At 53.3% G+C, this 22,462-nt stretch overlaps 1 protein-coding gene across 2 annotated transcripts in view; it reads right to left on the bottom strand.

Moving 5' to 3' along the window:
- PEBP4 (phosphatidylethanolamine binding protein 4) overlaps positions 1 to 22,462 on the bottom strand; it is a 77,081-nt gene that overhangs the window by 44,647 nt on the left and 9,972 nt on the right. The window lies entirely within an intron of this gene.

Here is a 22,462-nt window from a genome sequence, read left to right as displayed (position 1 = left end):
GGGCACAGGTTGGACTCGGTGATCCTGGAGCCCTTTCCCAACCTCAGCCATTCTGTGATTCTGAGGGAGGAGGATTTGGGGACGAGGACAGACCCCGGTGTGGGAAATGCAGGTGACCTGAGCGTGCCCCACGTCCCCTCAGATGTCCCTGCGGGCTTTGTGAGGAACCTGAGGGTGAGAGGAGCTCCCCAGCCCCTCCCCAGCCTCTCTCCCATCCCTTCCTCCACCAGGATCAGCCCCAAAACCATCCAGACACGGACAGGGCCCTGTGAGAGCTGTCTGGCTCTGCCCTGTGCTCAGAAGGGGACATGGGACACTCCTCAGAGGGTCCCACACCCCCTCCCCAAGGCCACCAGCTCTGCGCCAAGAGAATTCCACAGCCTGGTTCCTTATGGGGAGAAGAGCGGGATAAATTCCCATTCCTACAGCTCCCCTTGCTCATTGACCATTCCCCAACACGCCCCGACCCCTCGCCAGCCCCGACCCCTCCTCGGGGACCCTGGGCCGCCCCCGAGGCCACCGGGGGTGGCGGTGACACCGCCGTCCCCGGGGACGGCGCTGGCGGGGCCGGTAATTGAATCTCGGCTCTGCGATCCCGCCGGGGATTGAGTTAACTGGAAATGCCATTTCCGAGCTGCCCGGAGCCGCCGGGAGCCCCGAGCTCCTTATCAGCGGCCCCGAGCTCCTTATCAGCGGCCCCGAGCTCCTTATCAGCGGCCGCGGGTCCCCTCCGCTCCCTCGCCGCGACCCCGCGGCCCCTCCAGCGCCGGGGTCAGGCGGCTGCGGCTCCCCGGGTCACCCCTGGAAATTAATCCCGGATCCCCGGGGAGCCCCCGCCGCAGCGATGGCAACGGCAGGGAGGGAAAAAAAACACCTCGGCTCCATCTGGGGGGAAATTAAAGCGGTTCGGGAGCGGCTCCGTCCCGGGGGATGCGGCACCGACCCGCCCACGGCATCCATTTAGTGCTGAGCCCCCTCCCCGCGCCCGGAGTTTGCTGCTGCCGAGTTCTGAGTGTCCAAAAGAATGGACAGGGCCTTCCTCCCACCCCTGTGCACCAAAAATAATCACTTATAAAATATACATTATATATAATATATCACATATATAATATACATTATGTAGAATATGTAATATATCATATATAGGGAATTAATATTATACATATTCTATATTTCCATCTAGAATAGATATATTTGTGCATTTTAATATATATTTCTAGATGTATTTTTATATATTCTGCATGGAAATATAGACTACATTTTCTATACATTAGTTCTATATCGCCTGTATATTCTCTATATATTCTCTATATATTCTCTATACAGTCTCCACATATTCTCTATATATTCTCTGTATATTCTTTATATATTCCCAAAATATTCCCAATATATTCCCTATATATTCTCTCTATATTCCCTATATATTCTCTATATATTCTCTTTATATTCCCTATATATTCTCTATTTATTCCCTATATATTAGCTATATAATCTTTACACATTCTATATAATCTTTACATATCCTGTAGATGCACTACATGGGAACACAGAGTATATTCCAGATAGACAGAGATGCATTGGAAGTACAGATATATTCCCAATATTCCTCGGGAATAGGGCCCTGCCTTGGGATCTCATTAAAAGCTGTTTCAATCTAGGAATAATGGGAGGAACCTACACCCATCTACCCCCAGGAAGAGCTTCGGGAAAACAACCAAGAGCTCACCCTCCCTCCACACACGCTGCTCTTGCCAGGAACAGGAGGGAAAAGATGCTCAGCTCAGAACTTCCCTCCCTGGTAAAATATTTAATAATAAACTCAGAGGAGAAGCCAACTGTCTCCCTTGGATGTGGTTTTTCATTCGGAAGTTAATGGGAGTTTTAGTTCCAATCCAAAACATTTTTTTTTTAATTTTTTGGTTTGTTTTTTAAATTCCTGATGCGTGTTTTGTTCCGATAAATCCACCCTGTCACGGCGAATAAATCCCAGATGGGACGGACGGAGGGATGACACCCGTGTCACATTCCATTCCCCTCCAGCCACCCTTTCCCCAGGCTCCCCATCCCTGGCACTTTGTTAATCGATCCCGGGGATAACATTTGGAAAAAAACCCCAGCGGCGCCGCAGCCGCCTTAACGCGTTAATTCCTGCTTCGAAATCCCGGGAAATAAAAAAAAAAATTAAAAAAAAAAAAAAAAACAAAACGGGGGGGAGAAGGGAGGGGAGAAAAGCTGAAATGAGTCCTGTGAAAAAGAACAGGGCATCATTAACGCAGCCGGATCCGTATCACAGGCTGCAGCAATTATTCCCGGGTGGAACACGGCAAGCTGTGAAGAGCTTTCATTACCAGGGGTGTTCCAGGTCCCTCACCTTTGGCCAAGCTCCCGCTCAAACGGGCATTTTCTGCACCACGGCCTCCAGCTCCATTTAAATCCCTAATTGCTCTGATTGGGGGGCACACGGAGCACGGGGAATTCATGACTGAGAAATCTATTAGGCAATAAGTTGGTTACTTTGGAGGCGCCTCAGCCGCTGCCCAGTGGCTGCGGGCGCTGATTTCCAGGGGGTGCCACCTGCCCCGGCCCCCCTGCGCCTCAGTGACCTCCCCGGGTCCCCGAGGGGGGAATTCAATCAGGGAAGCAGCCCATGGGCTGCTGCTCCTGCCTGGGAAATGCAATTCCCTGCTGCTGGCAGATTTCCCCTCTCCCACCCGCCCACGATGGATATCGGAGGGGTTTTGGGGTTTCGTCCTTGCCCAGGACAAGCAGGAGGTGTTTGCTCCAGGGGTGCTCAGGTGGGGATTGGGAATGGTCCTTCCATGACAATATTCCCTCTTGTGTCCCTCATTCCGTACAGGGATGCTCAGGTGTGGATCAGATCTGATCCCTCCACCCCTCTTTACTTCTCTGTATTCCCTGTTTTCTCCAGGGATGCCCAGGTATGGGTCAGGTGAGATCCCTCCATCCCTATTTCTCCCTTTCCTGCATCCATGTTTGCTCCAGGGATGCTCAGGTGTGGATCAGGAATGATGCCACCATCCCTATTTCCTCCTCTCCTGTATTCCCTGTTTTTTCCAGGGATGCCCAGGTGTGGGCCAGGTATGATCCCTCCATCCCTATTTTCCCTCTCCTGTATCCGTGTTTGCTCCAGGCTGTGGATCACACACGATCCCACCACCCCTATTTCACCCTCTCCACTTTTCCCCCCAAACAGCCCTTTGGGAACTAAACAAAACCCATTTTTATGCCTTTTTTAAAAATCCTTTGTACCAAAACGGGCGCGTTCACTGTGGATGCACCAGAAGCCTCCCAAATTCCCGGGATTATCCATCCCCACCTCCCGGGGTTATCCATCCCCACCTCCCGGGGTTATCCATCCCCCTGAAGACAAAGGCCCATTCTCCTCTTCCTCCCCACCCCTGCACCCTGCGCCTTCCAGGAGTGCATTAAACGTCGCGATTAACATCTGTCACATCTGTCACATCTGTCACATCTGTCACACGCGCTGCAGTCTCTCTTCCAGCCTCTCCCGGGGGAAGCAGCCGCACGTGCACGGAAAAGGGTTTGTTTTGGTGGATTCAGCTCCTTTTTCCAAGCTCCCAGAGCACGGGGGGAATTGAGTCTCTGTGGGTGAAGCGTCCCGTGGTTGGAGTGGGGATGGGAAGGGATGGGAGTTTCCAGGCAAATCCCGCTCTTTGGGGTGATGGGTTGAGCCAGGAGCTGCTCCTGGCGTGAGAGGAGGTTCGGGGACGATGCTGAGGGGTTGGAGCAGAGGCAGCAGCATCATCCTGTGATTCCTGCTGCTCCCAAGACCCTTCTCTTTTTATACCCAATCCCCAAAATCCCCAAAGCCCTTTCTGGGGGTAGATTTCTCCCATTATCCCTAAATATTTTTTAATGAGCTCTCACGGCAGGGTCCTGTTCCCAAGGGCTCATCTCCCTTCCCTGTTTATTCCCCCAAACTCAAACCCTGCTGGATAAAATTCCCATTTCCTGCACGTTTCCTCCTGGCGGGAGCTGAGCCCGGCACCTTTAACCAACCACCCAACCTGTGGCTGTTCCCAAAAACCCCCACATCCCATGTGGACATTGGGATGCACCCAGGGCAACCCCTAAACTCCCCAAATCCAGCAAAATCAACGCCAGCAGCGAGGCTGGGGCACCACAGGCAGGGACGCTCCAGCATCCAGGAGATTGGGAGGAAAAATCCCCATTTTGGGGGATCAACCCCTTCTGTGGGATTCTTTTTTTGGGGTGGGAGGGAAAGGATGAAGCAGCACCTTAGCAGGACAGGGAGGAGGGCTGGGATGCTGCTCCCACAGCCAGGACTCCTTTTAATTGATTTCTCATGGTTTGGTGGCTCCTGGCTTTAATTACAACACAAATGTTTGCTGATGCAATTACGGCGCGCACGCCATGAAGCTGTGAGCGGGTGTCACCGGGTCGTGGGTCTTCATTTATTTCTGGCCTCGAGAGGGGAAAAAGAGAGATCCTGCTTCCTGCCAGATCCCTGCGGATCAATCCTGATCCCAAGGAGGGTTTCTTTGTGGCAGGGCGGATTGCTTTGGATTTTTTCTTCTTTCATTTGGTTTTATATACTAAAAAGGGGGGTGAAAAAATAAAATTGTGCCTTGCAGCAGGCTCGTCTGGGGGTGAAAATAATCCACTCAACATTCCGATTATCAGCTAATGCACATTTGCATTAGAATGGGTTAGAGGAGCTCCCAGGATGGAGCAGGATCCCTGTGGATCAGGCGCTGGCCTTTACACGGAAAAGCCACGGATCCTTGCCCTGAGCACAAAAACGCTCAGGGATGCAGTGCCAGATACAGCATTAATAGATAGAATATAAAATAAATGTACAGGAAAGCTGTGTTATGTGTAATATATTGGGAGTACAAATATTATATATAATAAATTGGGAAAATACATGATATATGTAATATATTGGGAATTTACATAATATATTAAAAAAATAATTGAGAATAGGTGTCATTTGTATAAGATTATTTAAAAGATAATATTATTATATATTATGTGTATATAATTATATATAAGACTATTATATTCACAATATTCTTTGGAAATACAACCACGCCATGAGGTTTCACTACAAAATGTTTGAATTTAGGAATATTGGGGGGTGGAGAAAAAGCAGAATTGGCCACAATCAGCCGGGGCAGCTGGTCCTGAGCCACGGCGCCAAATCCTGGGGCTCTCCCAAAGGTTTGGAATTGCCTCACACCAGGATGGCAGCGACAACCCCAGGGAATTGTGGACAAACCACGGCACCCCCAGCCCTTGGTCTCAGCTTTAAACCTCCAGGAAATCCGGGAGCATCCAGGGTGGAACGAGGCCGAAATTCCCGGTGTGGAGCGGCCGCAATCCCTGACGCTGCACCTTTCCCACCTCAGCTGTCAAAACGGAGCCGCTGCCCCCCCGGGAGCCTCGTTAAAAACGCGACTCTTCCCTAAGGCGACCGAGGGAGATGTGGCCAAATTAACGAGGACGTGACAGAGTTTACGGGAGGATCAGGCTCCTCTTCCCCCTGGAATGAACCTGGGGGTCCAGGGAGAAGGGAAGGGGAGGCTGAGGGGCTGCCGGGGCTTTGGGGAGCATCTGCGCTCGCCAAAAGAGCAATCGTGTCCTTGTCACTGCTCATCAGGCACGGGGACAGGCGGGAAGCGCTGGGAAAGGACGGGAATTCAACCTCCCTGCCCCACGGAGAGCCGGATCCGGCCTCCTCTGGCTGCCGGGTTTGCAAACACACCCTTGCAGCTCTCCCACTTCATTTCCCCATTGGAAAATAAATAAACATAATTTTTAAATTATTTTTTTTCTTTTTTTATCTCGCTTTTTCTGCTGTTCTTTGTCCAATCTGGAAAGCAACGAATTTCCGGCAAGAGGCTGGGGTAGGCTGGAGGCATCTCCAGCAGGGCAAGGGGCGCTTTGTCTGTGTGATGAGGAAAGATTTGTGCCCCAAAACCCCACAGGGCCTAAAACACGGAGTGTCCACTATCCCAGCCCAAAAAACTGGGATTTGGCACCTCTGGAAGATTCCAGCTGATCCCACTGGAAATGCCCTTTCCAAAATGCCCGGCCCCTATAGATTTAACCCTATAGCCACGTCTGCAGGTGAGGGCACACCTGGGATCCCCTCTCCAGCCTTCAACAGCATTTGAGGGGAGCAGGGATTTTGGGAAAGCACTGAGAGGTTCCTGTTTGAGGGCACCTCTTTAATCCCAACCCCTTGAAACCGAAACGAAGCTCGAAACAATCCTGAACCAACCCCTCGAGCCCAAACAGCAGCGAGATTTGGGAGCCAGTCCAAGCTCTGCAGCTTAGGCCCATCTCCAAATATCTCCCAACAAGTTTATTTATGGAAAATAAAATCAGTCCAAGATGTTCACAGCTCAGGAATATTTAATGCTATTTGGTGAGAAAGTATTTCCAGCGAGGAGGGGAGCGCGCGGCTCCCCGAGCGTCGCAGCAGCAACGGCGCCGGCGCCGACCCGCACCGCTCACCCCGGAGCCCTGAACTGGCCTGGCTGCACCAAACGCCTCCCTCGTTCCATTCCTACCAATCCTGATTAATTAATTAGCTCTGGAGGCCGGGATGAGGTGAGCTGTGGGAAGAGGAGGCGCCGAGGGGAGCGCTGCCCCCGGGTGCCACCGCATCCACCTCGCAGGCCTGTCCCTTTCCCGGCACGCAGGAGCAGGAGGGAAATTTCCCTGCCCTGCGGGAAGAGGAGGGAAGGGCGGCAGAGCGGACCCAGAGGATGCTCAGGCACAGATTCCCCCCTCTGGCAGCCGAAATCCCGGGAGCCGCGGCCACCTCGGCGCTGGGGTCACCGGGGTGACACGGAGCTGTCTGCGGGGCCAGCCGCGGGTCAGGGGCGGGCGGGAGGCAGCGGTGACAGGAGTCACTTTAATAGACACCTGCCACCTGATGGGGAGCGTTAATGCGTCCCCCTGATCCCGGGGAATGTCCCCCCCATCCCGCGGGACACGGGGGAGGGTCCGCAGCCACATCCCGGCTGCCACCAGGGGCTGGGCTGTCACCTTGGCCAAGGCGGGGACACCAGGCAGGCAGGGAGGGAGGGAGGGGCAGTGCCAGGGCAAGGCCCGGACTTTACAAACAGCTCTGATATCCCTGGAAGACGTCTCGAGTCATGCACAGGGTTGGAAATGTCTCCCATTACAATTCTGAGTCATTCGTGACTCAGTGACATTTCTGGAATGGAAAAGCAGTGGCTGGCCCGGCCCTGTGCGGCCACACCACAAATCCGTGGCTTAATTCTGATCCTGTTTCCCAAACAAACAACCCCCCAGAGCCTGCACTCCCCAGCCTGGATGTGCAGCCGCTCGTGGATGCTCCTCTGGGATGGCAAATTTTGGATTTTCACCTCCTGAGGTTTTGTTTTGTGTGGGAAAATCCAGCATCTGAGCCCAGCTTTGCCACTGGGGACAGAGCCAGGTGTGGTGGCAGCAGCTGGAGCTGCCCCAGGGATGTGATGAGCAGGGTGGGATTTCCTAAATCTTTATGTTTAAACATAAAATCCTTAAAAAGAAATAAAAGCAACCATTAAATAAATAAAAGCAACTTCCAACCACCCAGGGCTGACACACACAAAGCCAGGGTCACGCTGCTGCTGCAAATCTCTGCACGAGAAAGGGGTTCAGTAACAGTCGGACACAACAGGGTTGGAATGGTCACACTGGTGCTTCCTAGGGACAGGAATTTTCATTAACTCAGTTTTATCCTGGGAATAGCCAAATCCAGGGCAGGAAACACTCGGTGAACTGATAACCCTGGATCACACGATTATTTCCCCCCTCTCCCCACGGCCCTTTTGCAGCCCGTTATTAAAGCACTCGATTTTAGAGGGGGGGAGGAAGCAGCCCCGGGGAAGGCGTGGGGCAGGATGCTCGGGGACAGGGATGGTGGGAGGCTGGAGGCTGGAGGGGCAGGATGTTCAACAGCTGGGGGGCTTGGAGGATGGAAAATTTGGGAGTCAGGATGCTCAGAGGCTGGGATGTTCAGAGGCTGGGAGATTGGCTGGAAAAATCAGAGGTTGGGATACTTAGAGGTTGGGATGATTGGGGGTCAGGATGATCAGGGCTCAGGATTCTTGGAAAAAGAGATGCTCAGAGCCAAGGGTGCTCAGGGGTCAGGATGCTCAGAGGATTGGATCCTTGGAGGCCGGGATGCTCAGGGATCAGAATGCTCAAGGGTCAGGATGCTCAGGGACCAGGATCCCCAAAGGCTGGGTTGCTCAGAGGTCAGGATCCTTGGATGTTGGAATGCTCAGGGGCTGGGATGCTCAAGGATCAGGATGCCCAAGGATGAAGGTGCTCAAGGATCAAGGTGCTCAGTGGTCAGGATCCTCGGATATCAGGATATTCAGGGATCAGGATCCTCGGATATCAGGATATTCAGGGATCAGGATCCTCAGATATTAGGATGCCCAGGGATCAGCACCCTTGGGTGTCAGGACGCCCAGGTCCTGCTGTGATCCCCTCACTCCCCCACACCCCGACACCTCCAAGCAGTGACAGCACCCACAGGAACCCGGCACGGCTGTGCCAGGACCTGGCCCCAAAACAGAACCAACCCCGGGCCCAGGGACTTTGGGACACCGGGAAAACCCGGCTGGGTGCAGGAGCCTTCCCTGCCCATCCCTCTTTGCCACCTGCAGCCGCTGATCCCCGGCACAGCCCCGGCACCGGGGAAGGCTCCGGCAGCGCCAGGACACATCAGAGCAGAAATAAACCCGGAGCCGTCCCCCCCTCCCCATCCCTGCCGCCCCCTTTTCGCTATTATGTCTGAGAAGAGACGTCTCTCCTGGTGTTTTTCCCGATGATTTAATCGCTCGGTGATGAGGGCTGCCTGGCTGGGATACAACTGAGCTCTGGGCATGGCCAAAAGAGATGGGGGATCTCAAAGGAGGAGGAAGCCTCGGTGGCAGTGACGGTGATTGACAGAGGATGAAATGGAGCGGCCAAATTCCATCGGCGTGGTTTGAAAACCCCGGGACGCTGCGGAGAGCTGATGGCTCGTGTCCTAAGGTTCCGCCAGAGCTGGCATCTGCCTTTCATCCTCATTTAATTCACCCTTTGGAGGCTGCCAGGGGTTTGTGCGTGCTCACAGTGGGGTTTTTATCGCACGCTCGGCCTTGTGGAGGTTTGTTTTCTGTGTGTTGAGGTGTGCAGAGAGGAGGCAGAGAATTTCCTCGGCCTCGTGGCCTCACGTCCGTGGGAGAAGCAGCCCTTGGAGTGCAATTCCTGCCCTGGGTACGGTGATTCAAGGGTTTAGAAAGGATTTTCCTGGAAAAGTGGTGTCTGCTGGGGTTTAATCTCCGGTAGCCAGGGTGGGACACGGGTGGCATCGCTCAGGAGGGACCCCCATCCACCTGCAGGTATCCCTACCCCAAATATTGGATTTTGTTGGGAAAACCACGCGTGTGAAGGCCGTGGTCACTGCAGGGGCCAGAGTGGCTTTGCACATCTCTCTGTCCCCGCAGCGACGTTCCAACAAGAGAAAAAAAAGGCAACCCAAGTCCTGTTTTCCAAACTTTCCTTCACTTCCCAGTGGGAAAGGTGCCAGACTGCAGCTCCAGGTCCCCCCTCTGCCAGCAGCCTCTCCTGGACCAGCTCATCTCACGGATATCCCGGGAAAGGCCGAACCCTGCCACAACCCAGCAGCCAAACAGCACCAGGAGGGAGCCCTGAGCTCCCTCACGGCCAGAATTCCATCCAAATTCCAGCTCTCTGTCCGAATTCCCAGGCTTTTCACTCCAGCTGGAAGGAATCTGGCAAATCCCAGGGCTGTGTGTGACCTGCCCCTGTGTGAGGAGGGAGAACTCCCGGGAGCAGCGAGGACGGGACGAGGTCCAGCAGCTCCCCCACAAACCAGGAACTCAATCCTGACCCCAGCACCTGCCCCCCGCTCCCATCCAGGATTATCCCCTCAAAACAGCCGGGTCCAGGCAGGAATTTCACAGTTTTAGTGGAGGAAAACTCTGATTTTGCAAATCTGGTGGGTGCAAGCTCCCGCCCCAGGGTGATCCTGGCTCTGTCATTGTCCTCCCTCTGGGCTGTGAGTGACGGGGAAGGGGCCGGGCAGCATCTTGGGGATGCAGAATTTTTGGGGATGCAGAACTTTTGGGGGCTGTGGCATCTTTGGGGGGGCTGCAGCATCCTAAGGAATTGCACCATTTTAGGGGCTGAAGCGCCTCAAGGAGCTGCAGCACTTTGGGGTCTGCAGAATTTTGGAGGGCTCAGCAGGGCAAGGGGGGCTCAGCATCTGGGGGGGCTGCAGAATCGTGGGGGTCTGCAGCATTTTTGGGGGGATGCAGCATCTTAGGGGACTGCAGAATTTTGAGGGGCTCAGCATTTTGGGGAGCGCAGCATTTCGGGGGGCTCACCATTTCGGGGGGCTCAGCGTTTTGGGGTGGCTCACCACTTGGGAGGACTCAGCATTTTGGGGGTCCTGCAGCATTTTGGGAGGGCTCAGCATTTCGGGGGGCTCAGCATTTCGGGGGGCTCAGCATCGCTGCTGCCTCCCCTCCTCTCCCCCCTCACCAAACGCTCCCTTAACGAGGGAATTCCCTCCGCGGGAAGCGCGGCTGCCCCCAGCATTCCCAAACCCTGGAAAACCTCTGGAGACAGAGCCACCAGCCCCGCGGAGCCCCCTGTCCCGGACCTGGCACTGGGCACGGGGGTGGCTTCACCCCACGGTGTCCCCGGTGTCCCCCCGGTGCCATCGCAGCTTTGATCCCGCTGAATTCCTGCTCCCCTTAATCCCCGATCGGGCTCGGAGCCTTCTGCGGAGATGCCGAGATCAAATGCGCGGTTCGGAGCCGGCCGGGCCGAGGGGAACACGAGGGAGAAGTTTCGTTCCAGGGTTTGGAATCCCGGCGAGGCGGCGGAGCCGCGAGCCGAGAGCTCCCTCTGCTCCCAGAAAAATCCTGCCAGGATTCCAAAAGCTCCCGGCCTCCTTCTCCCGGCCGGGAGAACTCCTCACACCCCCGGGGGAGAAGCCCAAGCTGCTGCAGGGGGAAAGATTTCCTCCAGGGGATGAATTGTTGATTTAAAAAGTGGCAGGAAAAGGATAAAATGGTCAAAGACCCCGGCAGAGCCCCAAAAATGCATCAGCTGCCACGGCAGGGGAGACCTCAGGATGTAAAATGTCCTCTATAAATCATAAATATCTGATTTATCAATTGATTAGGGACAGCCCGAGGCAAGTGGAGGCGCTTGGAGCTCCCCTGGGTTGGAGGAAAATGAGGGAATTTTAATTTCCATCCTTCGGGAAGTGAAATAAATAAATACCAGGGCAGCAGGGGGGATTCGGGGCAAAGAAGAGCTCAGCACCCACAGTAAAAAGGGGAAAATCAGGGTGCAGAAAATTATTTCAATCCCAATGAAAACGTATTTTATTAGAGGAAGCAGATTCATCTCTGATCCTGGATCCCAAGAAAAGCAATATCCAGGGCTGTGATTTCCCATCTCGCGGGGAGAATGAGTTATTAAAGCACAAGATGAATGGCTTGCAGTGCAGCTAAGTGCTCCAGTTAAGAGAAAAATAGTTCTAAACTTACTCTTTGCCCCAAAACACATTCCTCCCCCTCATCCCCGGGCCTCGGCTCTCCCCTCGGGTGAAGCTCGCTCGTGTGCCTCATTTTTTTCCCGGCTTATCAAAATTCCGGAGGGGAAATTTTAATAGAAGTAAAAATAAGGTGAATTTAGACGGGTGGTGATGGCTGGGTTTTTGGTTTGGTGGGGGTTTTTTTGGTTTTTTTTTTTCTTTTCTCCTCCCCTTCCCTCAATCTTTAAAAAAAAAGAAGAAAATTTAAAAAAAAATACACATGAGGAATAAAAATAACCCGGATAAGTTCAGTTGTGGGGAAGGAAGGAGGATGTAAATGAAGGAACGTTCTCATGGAGAGCAGCGCTCCCGAGCAGGGCGCCTCGCCCCGCGCCTCGGCTCTGCATGAATAAATAGGGATAAAAATGTAACTGCACACGCAGCTCCCAGCCCAGCACCCCCGGAGGGCTCCTCTCCCTCCTCGCAGGCTGCGGCACCACCAGCCACCCCTCTCTCTGAATTTTTGGGGTGCAGCGTTTTGGGGGGGCTGTGGCATCTTTGGATCCTAAGGGATCGCAGCATTTGGGGGGCTGAAGCGCCTCAGGGAGCTGCAGCGTTTTGGGGTCTGCAGAATTTTGGAGGGCTCAGCAGGACAAGGGGGGCTCAGCATTTTTGCATTTTGGGTATTTAGGGGGGAAAAGCGTTGAAATGGTGATTTTGGGGGTGCGGAGCTGGTTTGGAGCCCTGGATGTGACCCCCTCCTCAGATATTGAGGCAGGGGGTGCAGATCCACTGGGACAGTGGGAAATGAGGGGGTTTCCCCCAAAATCCTTGGATCATTCAGGTTGGAAGAGCTCCAGGATCACCAAGTCCGAGCTGTGCCCCATCCCCACCTTGTCACCAGCCCAGAGGCCTCAGTGTCACCTCCAGGCGTCCCCTGGACACCTCCAGGGATGGGGACTCCAGAGCTCCCTTTCCATAGGGAAATTCCTGCTCATGTCCAGCCTGGAACTCCCCTTTGGGACAATCCCAGGGGCTCCAGCAGCGCTCAGGATCAGGCCGCCTCCTCCACCACCGATGCTTTCCTCGAGCCCAACACCGAATCTCGTCACAAAAATCCCTCTCGTCCCCAGATCCAAACAACCGGGGATGCTGGGAACTCACCCAGTGACTCAATTAATTCCAAATCCGTGCTGCGGGGTGAGAGCAGCCCAAAGGACCCCAAAACCCCCCGGCGAGGCATCCCAGCAGCCGAGGATTCCCCCCCGGCACCACCACGGACTTTTCCCACTCCTTTCAACCCATTCATCCCCGCTTTCCCCCCCTCCCCAGGCAGGATCTCCCGACCCCCTCCCCTGGCTCCCCGTTACACAACCCTGCTCGGGAGATCCTACGTGGGCAGCCGTGGGTTTTCCTGGGAATCGACAGCAGCTCTCGCTGCGGCTCAGCAGAGCATGAGCATCTTACATAAACAGCCCCGCGAGTTTCCCCTGCGTGGGGGCTGCCCGCGGCCCCCCGGGCTGGGAGGGAACGCTGGCAGCCGCCTTTTCCACCCCTCCCCATCCCCATCCTGCTTTTTGTAAATTTTTTTTTTAATTTTTTTTTTTTTTTTTGCTCCTTTTAAAGCAACCCAAACCCTTGTGGGGGAAAAAGGCAGCGCGCTCGCTCGCTAGAGAGAGAGAGAGGAGAGAGAGAGAGAAATGACTCAAGTGTTTTGTAACTTGTCACATTCGGAGCTGCAATTTGGAGGCAGGAAGGAGGGATCCAAAATAGTCGCCCCAACCCCGGATTGTATAACCGAGATCCCCTCCCCTCCCGCCGGGGGGCGGGGGGGGGGGAATAAAAAAGGAAAAAAAAATAATAAAATAAAAAAAGGGGGAATTTCTGCCGGAGATTGGCAGCTGGAGAGAGGCAGGCGAGCTCGAGGGGTTGTTACAGCGCAGGAAGGAGCCCCCAAATTGGGAAGAATTACTCATCCATGGAAAAAAAAAAAAAAAAAAGGCTCCTGTGCTGGCGGGGAGGCACCGGGGAAGATGCTGCAGGGGAGGAGGGAAGGCTCCCGGGGATGATGCTGCGAGCCCAGGGGCGAGGCTGAGCTCCCGGGATGCTCCCTGGAGTGGGAGGTGATGTTTGGGAAGTGCAGCTGGAGCGGCAGAGCAGGACGGAGCAGGATTCCCTGCCAGGAGGGGACCTGGCAAGGGCTGCTGGAGGGCGAGCGCTGCCAAAATCCGGGCTGGGAGCAGGCTGGAGGCAGCCCAGATGCCAGAGCCGGGCTGGGAGATGCTGGGATGATCCCACGGGAGGGTGGCGGCGGGGTCAGGGGGTGTTTGCCTCTCCCACACCTCCCTGCCCTCTGCCCAGCACCTGGAAATTCCCAATTCCCACCTCCCAGTTCCCAATTCCCAGATTTTTGGTCCATGTGTTCGGCAATTTGTCACATCCCAGAGAAACCCGGGAGAGCCTGGCTGCTCCCAGAGCCCTCTGAAAATCAGGGAGAGCCCGGAGAGGGGAGAGTGACGGAGCAGAGACCCCCCAATACCCCCAGCCCAGCGTTCCAGAGGTCCTGGAGCCTTTCCCAGCCCAAAAATCCTCCAAGGACAGAGCTGAGGAGCAGAGAAGCTCCACGGAACCAGGAGGAGCTGAGGAGGCTCCTGGGGAGATGAGGAGGATGCCAGGAGGATGAGGAAGATGAAGGGGAGCCGTGCCCAGCTCCCTTCTAATTAAACACAATTCCAAACCCCACAAATTCAATTCTCAAGCGCCAGGAGGGACCTGCCTGCTGCTATCAACCCTCCTGCCCACCCCAAACGCCGCTAATTCCTTTTGAAACAGCCCAGGCGGGTCCGGGGGATGTCAGGAGACACCACGAGGGTGACAGAGGGTGACAGAGGGTGACAGAGGGTGACAGAGGGTGACAGGTCCCCTCGGGGCTCATTGATCTGCCATCGATCACCCCGTGCAAGCTCCGAAGCCCAGACGGGCTCCGGGCTCTGCGGGGGCAGCGCTTCCCCAGGGTCCCCTCAAAAATAAACCCTGGATTTGGGGTGAGGGGAGGGGTCTCTGCAGCCTCTTCCTCCGGTGTCACCTCGGTTAAAGGCTCTGGAATTCCGAGTGCCCGACGCCCACGTTGGCACGCCGGGAAAATCCAAAGATGGGGCAAGGGGGAAAAGATAAAAAATCAGGTCGTTTTCAATGTATTCATCTGTTTTTACAACTCAGTTCGGCTCTGCAATTAATAAGATTCATGTAAAATCGGTATTTTTTTCTGCCACACACACCTGGCAGGTGCGTCCCTGCAGGGTTGGGATTGGCAGGTGAAAATAAGGTGGATATAAAACACTTGCCCATGGAATAAACCGAGAGAAAAAGCAAAATTCCCAACCAATTTCCAGCCAGAACACGATCACACCTTCCCCAGGATATTCCACTGGAATCCTGGCACATCCCATCCCCTCAGACACCGATCCCTGCCGGTTAATTCCTTACAAAACCTCCATCTACACAATTATCTCTGGGAGCAAAGCGCTGATGGATGGAAGTTTTAATTACCAAACCTTCTCATCCTCCCCCATGCACAAAAAAAAAAGAAAAAGTGCATTTTCTGGCATGTTTATTTAATAGTAAAACATGGCCAAATTCCACATTGGTGGAACACGTGAGCGGGGCACGGGAGGGACGAGCAGAGCCGAAATCTGTTTTTGTCACCAGAGCTGGAAATTGAAGTTCCTTTGATCCCTCTGCCTCCCAAGCTGCTGGGGAAGGAGCAGAGCGCAGGGAATGTTTATCCCAGGGTGTGGAAGGGTTCAGGGATGGATCCCAGCTCCTGCCTCTGCACGTGCCAGGGCGGTGGAGATTGACAGCTCCACTCCCGCACACGTCCCCGTCCCTCGATGTCCCCAAAGAGAAGAGCCTTAATTCCCATGGACAGGGCTAAAGGGTGGCCCTGTCACCCTTTCAGTATCATTTAAGGCTTGGGAAGTGCCCAACTCCCGTCGGGAACGCCCGCCGGAGCTCCGTGCTCATATCAGCCTTAATTTCATTTCGGTCCTTCGCGCCCTTGTCGGCTCGCGGAGCGGAGACTCCAAACGATGCTCCCCCATCCCCTGGCAGCGGATCCGGCAACGGGAGCCGCCCCCTGCCCCAAAAACCTGCCTGGCCCCGGTGCGAGCGGGGTTTGCTCATTCCCAAGGCAAAGACTGCGGAGGTTGAGGCCCCGCTCCTCCCCGCCCTCCCCTTCCTTCCCTTCCTTTTCGCGAGTAAATCCTCCAGCAGGAATTTTCCCCCCTTCCTTGGAAATTCACAGCCAACCTGCTAATGAGTCTTTGTGAAACTTGTGCCTTCTTACCTCTAATTTTACAGCCTGCTCGGATTTGAGCTCTGTGGACAGCCTCACATTTGGTTGGGAATTATAGGCTGAGTGGCTGTTCTCTCCTATTATTGTGCTGTCAATCTCCTATTAGCACATTATAATATGCTACACTGAATGCATCTGTTCCGTAGATCACAAGTCCTAATTGTCATTTGTTGAATCACTTTGTCTTATATGATTGTTAAGCAATTATTTCACCCAAAGCAGCTTAAACTTTGATTACTGTATAGTGTTTACAGGGATCAAAGGGAGGGGAAAAAAAATCAGCGGCGGCTTCAAATGTGGGGTTTTTTTGTTTTTGAGGAGGAAAATGAGGAGAGGGCGGGAGATGCCGAGGCACGGGGATGACCTGGAGGGGCTTCCCGGCCTCCTGCCCTCGGGGAGAGGAATGTCCAGGAATGGAGAGGTCAGGAGACGGATGTGAAGCGACATTCCCGCCAGGATTGCTCACGGAGCGAGGCTCTCCCGGCGTGTGGCACCAGCTGCCCGCCGGTCCCCTCCGGTGGGACGGGGGACAACACCCCCGGGAGGTTGTGGAAACCACTCTGGCCCTTCCCAGCAAGGGGAAAAGCTTCCTGCTCCCCGAAAGGACGGGAATTCGGGAGGTGCGGGACTCAGAGGGGTCAACCCCAGGGCTGCATTTCCCATGGATCAAACATCCTGAACATCCCAGGGCTGCATTTCCCATGGATCAAACATCCTGAACATCCCAGGGATGATCTCCCGTGGATTGAACATCCCAAAGCTGCATCTCCTGAGGTCTGAACATCCCAGGACCACATTTCCCATGGATTCAGCATCCTGAACATTCCAGGACCACATTTCCCATGGATTCAGCATCCTGAACATCCCAGGATCCCAGGATCTCCCATGGATTCAGCACCCTGAACATTCCAGAACCACATTTCCCATGGATTCAGCACCCTGAACATCCCAGGACCACATTTCCCATGGATTCAGCATCCTGAACATTCCAGAACCACATTTCCCATGGATTCAGCCTGTAAATCCAGTAAATCCCCCATGGAGCAGCGGCAGGGGGTCAGCAGAGGACAGGGCTGAGGCAGCACGCAGAGCCCTCAGCACACACATTCATCTTGGCTTTGCCACCCCACTCCAAAGAGGCCCTCTGGAAGCTCAGATCCCTCTCACAGCATTCCCCCTGTGAAATCCGGGATGCTGGAATGCCACGGGAGCGATCCCAGGGCATGGGAACCCTGCCGGAGGGAGGGGCTCAGCACCGGGGGCTTGGGCTCATCCCGGGATCTCGGAGCTGACAGCAGGGCAGGAATGCGGGGCCATTGTTCGTGAGGAGCCCAGACAGGGCTGGGAGAGGGAGAAAACCACGCTGGAGGCTCCTCAGCTCCAGACGGCTCCGCGAGCCAGCAGGGATACACAAACTGTCAGGAATCTTCTGCTTCCACCCATCTTCTCCAGCTCGGATGGAACCTGGGTGCCACGGGAAGGGTCCTGTCCCTGTCCCCAGGCCCCTCCTGCCGCCCCTGCAGCACGGCCCGGGAGGAGATGGAGCAGAGCTGCCCCTGCCTTTGTTAAAAATCAATGGGTTTGCCCAAATAATGGGAAACTCGACCCCAGAACACAAAACCCTTTATAAATCAGGCCTGTCCCCAGCAGGGCCTGTCCCCAGCCGGGTCTGTCCCCAGCCGGGTCTGTCCCCAGCCGGGTCTGTCCCCAGCCGGGCCTGTCCCCAGCCGGGCCTGTCCCCAGCCGGGCCACCAAGCTCTTCACAAAAGGGGCAGAAGCAGGGAAAAGACCCAGCGTGGACTTTCTGGGGGTTCTGGGGACAAGCTCTTCCCTCCCTGATCTCCTATTCCCAAGGGTGCATCTCCCATTCCTGGGATCTCTCCCACCCCACAGCAGCACCCCTGGGTGCTGGCCGTGGGTTTAGGTACAAAAAGCTGCTGGGTGAAGCTCAAAGCCACCCCCTGAGGGTCTCAGGGCTTTTCCAGCTGCCTTTCCCAGCCCCGGCTCATTCCAGCATGGAAATTCCTTCACCCCAGAGAGCTGCAGAGCTCAGGGATGTGCAAAAACAAACTTTAAAAAGTTGGGTTTGGGGTAGGAACCCTGAGAAAAACATTTGATTTCTACATTTTGGAAAAAAAATCCCAATTCCTTCCTGTATCCTAAAAAAAGCGATGGCACAGCCCAAAGAAGCCTCTGAGGAAGTTGTCAAACCTTGGGATGAGAACAAATCTGGAGGAGCAGGTAAAAGGTGGCGGCTCCAGCGCAGGTAAATTGCTTTTTAACGAGGAGACAAGGCCCACCCCTGGCATCTGCCGTATGTTTTTATAAAGCCCAGAAATATGTTTTTAAAAGGCCAGTAAATAAAGTTCCCATCGATTTGATCTCCAGTGTAATCTGTTTTTCTGTCTGCCACCACGAGTGGTAATAAAAGGGAATCAGGGCACGGGGGTTTGGGTTAATGCAGCGATCCATCACCGTCGGGGGCTTTGCTTCGCTGCACAATCCTCAAACTGCCCCAAATTGGTGCAAGGGGCCAATTTTCTTTTCCAATTTATTTTTGCTTGAGCGAAGCAATATCGAGGCAGGACGAGGAGGATGCGATTCCCGTCGTTCCAGAGGTTCTCCCTCTTCCCTGGCCTGGGGAAGGGCTGCCTCGGTTTGGGGGATTTGGGAAGGCGCTGTGGGCATTTGGATTTTGGGATTTTGAGGTCAGGTCTTTGCAGTGCAGCCCAAAGAGGGGTTGGGATGTGCTCAGGAGAGTTTTCCAGTGAGGATTGAGAATTCCAGGGATGATCTTCCATGGATTGAAAACTCTGAATATCCCTGGGATGATCTCCCATGGACTGAAAACCCTAAATGGATCAAACACCCTGAATATCCCTGGGATGATCTCCCATGGACTGAAAACCCTAAATGGATCAAACACCCTGAATATCCCTGGGATGATCCCCCATGGATTCAGCATCCTGAACACCCCAGGGCTGATCCCCCATGGATCAAACATCCTGAACATCCCTGGGATGATCTCCCATGGATCAAACATCCTGAACATCCCAGGACCACATTTCCAACGGATTCAGCATCCTGAACATTCCAGAACCACATCTCCCATGGATTCAGCATCCTGACCACCCCAGGGCTGACCTCCAGCTCTTCCCAGCTCTCTGCCCACCAGGACAGAGCAGTTCAAGGTTTTCCAGGGTATCCAAGCCATCCATCGCCCCTCTCCTGCCCCTGGCAGTGCATCCCTGCCTCCTTTCCCTGAGCCTGCTGCTCACAGAGATGCCCTGCACACAACTGGTGCCCTCCCAACACTAAAAATTGCCCCAAAATGGGGGGTTTGGGCAGTAAATTGATGTTTGATAAGGCTGGGTTTGACAGCTCAGTGTTTAAACATCACAAAATACTCAAATCCACCCTAAAATGATGCATTAAAGTCCCCCAGGCCGGGTTTTGCTGCCATCAGAGCTCAGCTTTGCAAGATGCCACCCCAATTTCAGCTCCTTCACCCCAAACCATCGACGTTCCCCTCACTGAGGAGCTGCAGGGCACAAAGGTGACCCCAAACCCATCCCAAATATCCGGGACGAGGACGGGAAACCTCCCATTCCCCCTCCCCACCCTTCAGAAAAACCGGTAAATATTTCTAGAGAGAAAAACAAACACTCCGCATTTGGCTTTTTTGGTGGTTGTTTTTCTTGAAGAGACAAAGTGTTCCACAGAGAGCCGACACTTCCTACACAAGTTTGCATCCTCAAACCCCGAGATTTTTTTTCTGCCACGGATTTGGATGGGAGAAGCATCTCCAGCCCTCCCCACCCCACCCAGGATCACCGGGCTGGAGCATCCCACCGGAGCAGCACAGGGAGATGGAGATCCCCTCGCTTTGCCAAAATTTCCCGCTCTCATTTGGGAATAAATTAGGAATAATCAGATTTACTGGGTTTAGAAATACCCCCATAAAGCATAAAAACAACTCTCGTGCCTCAGCTCTCGTTCCCACTCGATTTAGGGTGAGGGAAAAATTATCCCAAGGCATCCTTAGAGGTTCGGGAGTAAGAAAATTTTGTGTTCCTACAAGAAAACAACCCCAAAACTGAGGAGAGTCGGAGCCAGCCCTCTGTGAGGGGTTTAAGGTCACCCGGAGCAAACTCCAGGTTTGGATCTGCAGCTGGATCACTGCCAGAGCCGGGGAGGGATTTTGGGAAAGGCTGGAGGAGAAACCCACCCCAAGGCCGGGAGGCGGCGGGGCCCCCCCGTGTCCTCAGATGCCGCCTGAGCTCCGGGATGTGCCGGGAGATGTCTCGGGAGGAAACGGTGCCAGCTCCATCAGCGGAGCCGCTCCGGTGCCAGCGGCTCCCTGGGGACCCGCCACCCTCCCCCGAGGCACAGCTGGAATCCCATCCCGAAATATTCAGGTGCCACCCCCCTCCCCGGGGCTCAGCCGGGGCGGATTCCCTTCCCTTCCCAGCTTTTTGTGGATTCTGGGATGCGCAGCGTGCGAGGCTCTGGCTGCCGTCCCCGGAACCCTCCCCACAGCCGGCGGCAGCGGCGCTGCATCCCCGGAGCGCCCCTTCCCTTCTCCCGGCCCTGCTTCGCCTTCCAGGACTAAAATTAAAGGGAAAAACAACTGCCCACATCCCTGGGAAAACTTCAAACTCCTGGGAAGGCGGGGACGGGGCTGTGTGCAGCAGCCTCTGCCAGGAAGGAGGATTTTTAATTTTTTTTTTCTTTTTTTGGAAGAATCAGACATCTTTAAGGAAAAGTTCTCCTTCCAACCATGTGATCCGCAGGGGGAAGAGACTTCCCAGACGGCGGGGAAGAGCCGGGGAAAAGGAGAAATCGCTCCGGGGTATCGCCAGCGGCGCTGAGTTCTCCCTTCTCCGCTCCCAGGGCTGGAGCCGGCCCGGGAATTACGGAAATTATCGGGACAGGGCGGGTTTGGGGCTGCCAGCGAGGATTTCACCGCGATTTGGGAACGCCACGAGAGGATTCCGCATCCCGGGACGGCTGTGGGATCACGGCACGGCGCAGGTGTCCTCAAAAACACCCGCGGTGTCCCCAAAAACACCCCCGGGGTCCCCAAAAACACCCGCGGTGTCCTCAAAAACACCCGCGGTGTCCCCAAAAATACCGCAGGGGTCCCCAAAAACACCCCCGGGGTCCCCAAAAACACCCGCGGTGTCCCCAAAAATACCGCAGGGGTCCCCAAAAACACCCCCGGTGTCACCGCGTTCCATCCCCGCCACCCCCGGCACTGCCCGCGGGAGATTCCGGCGCTCCCAGTTTATCCCAGTTTGTCCCAGTTCCCCCCAGTCCGGGCGGCGCTGCAGCTCGGGCAGTTCAATGCTGCCACCTGGTGGTGACAGGAGGGAACAGCAGCGCCGGGATTTCCTCCAAATTCCTCCCAAATTCCATCGGGATCCCAAATTCCATCGGGAACCGACAGAGCCCGGCCCCAGGCCGGGATGGCTTTGAAAAGTCGACTAAAAAATTTATAAAAAAACCCCAAATAATCTGCGGTGGAAATCTTTAAATTGATTTTTTTTTTTTTGGCTGAGTTATGGCCAAAAAAAAGTGGAACGGAGTGAAAAAAAAATTCCAGTGGTCAGAATATAGCAGGAAATTAAATGGCCAAAGGAAAGGAAACAAAAATGAAATGGCCAAGCTGTAGCAAAAAAATATAAATATTCATTGGCCACAACATAGAAATAAAATTAATTAAACTTTTCTCTATGTGTGGCCACTAAATTCTTGTTTTTCCTACATTGTGGCCATTTAATTCCTTTTTTTCAAAATAGCCACGATGAAATATAAAATAAAATCATTAGGAGGCCGTAAACAGCAAAAAATTCAATTATTAAGTGGCCAAGTGTAGCAGAAAAAATAATTTAATTTCTTTGCTGCCTCCTGGCCACTTAAATGGTCACAGTATATTAAAATTTTAATTATTGTTTTCAAAGTTAATGTAGGGAAAATTATAAATGGCTGCATTTATAGGAGAAATAATGGTCAAAATGCAGCAAATATTCTAAATTGAAACGCAGGGATATGGTGAAAATAATTTATTAAATGGCTACAACGTGGCTGGAATAGCTGTAAAATGGGTGTGATGTGAAAAAAAAAATAATGGCCAAAGGAAAAGGAATTATAAACCATAAAATATAAAAAATATATAAAAATACAAATATAAATATAAGAATACAGATATAACATTTAAAATAAGAAAATAAAAATACAAGAAAAGATAAAATTTAAAATAGAAAATATAAAGATAAAAAGATAAAATGTAAAATAGAAAAATATAAAGATAAAAATATAGAAATATAAAAATATAAAAATAAATATAGAAAAATGTAAAAAATAAATAAATATAAAAATGTAAAAATAATAACAGAAAAATGTAAAAATAATAATTAAAAAATGTAAAAATAAAAAAATATAGAAATATAGAAAATATAAAAGTGGTTTTAGTGTAGTAAAAAAAAGTCAGAATGTGAGAAAAGCTGATTTAATGA

This window comes from Prinia subflava, chromosome 29, assembly GCF_021018805.1.
Source record: "Prinia subflava isolate CZ2003 ecotype Zambia chromosome 29, Cam_Psub_1.2, whole genome shotgun sequence".
Taxonomy (NCBI): Eukaryota; Metazoa; Chordata; class Aves; order Passeriformes; family Cisticolidae; genus Prinia; species Prinia subflava.
Note: the sequence above shows the minus strand (reverse complement) of the source record. Positions and strands in the feature narration are given on the sequence as shown.